Source organism: Corvus brachyrhynchos, unplaced genomic scaffold (genome assembly GCF_000691975.1).
Source record: "Corvus brachyrhynchos isolate BGI_N302 unplaced genomic scaffold, ASM69197v1 scaffold602, whole genome shotgun sequence".
Taxonomy (NCBI): domain Eukaryota; kingdom Metazoa; phylum Chordata; class Aves; order Passeriformes; family Corvidae; genus Corvus; species Corvus brachyrhynchos.
Genome location: NW_008236449.1, coordinates 22,026 through 22,752, shown reverse-complemented (window position 1 = coordinate 22,752; position 727 = coordinate 22,026).

Here is a 727-nt window from a genome sequence, read left to right as displayed (position 1 = left end):
ATGTAATTCTGGAGCTTCTGCAAAGTAGAATCTAAGGCCATTAGATATCTCTGCAAATCAAGTTTTCCCCTCATGTGAATTTCACCTGGAACATGTGGAATTTGATATGGCCTGCCATACAGTATTTCATAGGGACTGATGTTATCCCTCCGCCTCGGTTGTATGCGGATCCTCAGTAAAGCTATAGGCAAGGCCTGAACCCTGGTCATGGATGTCTCTTGACAAATTTTGCTAATTTGTGCTTTAAAGGTCCCATTCATGCGTTCCACTTTACCGCTTGCTTGGGGTCTGTAAGGTGTATGCAGATCCCAAGCAATTCCCAAAATCCGGCTAACTTCTTGAATCACATTTGCAACAAAATGTGGTCCCCTATCCGAGGACATACCCAAAGGAACCCCAAACCTTGGTATTATATGATTAAGCAAAACTTTCACCACCACTTTGGCTGTGTTAGTGCGACAGGGGTAAGTTTCAGGCCATCTGCTGAAAGTGTCAGCTAATACCAATATGTACTTGTATCCCTCTTTGCATGGTAACTCAGCAAAATCTATTTGCCAGTAATCTCCAGGAAGATCCCCTGCCTTTGTTACTTCTAACACAACTCTTTTTCTTGTATCAGGATTGTTTTTGCAGCAGATTTCACACTTGCTCACTACTGATTGTACAATATCTGTCATTCCCTTTCCTATTACTACCTTTTTCAGATGTTTCAGAAGATTTTCAACCC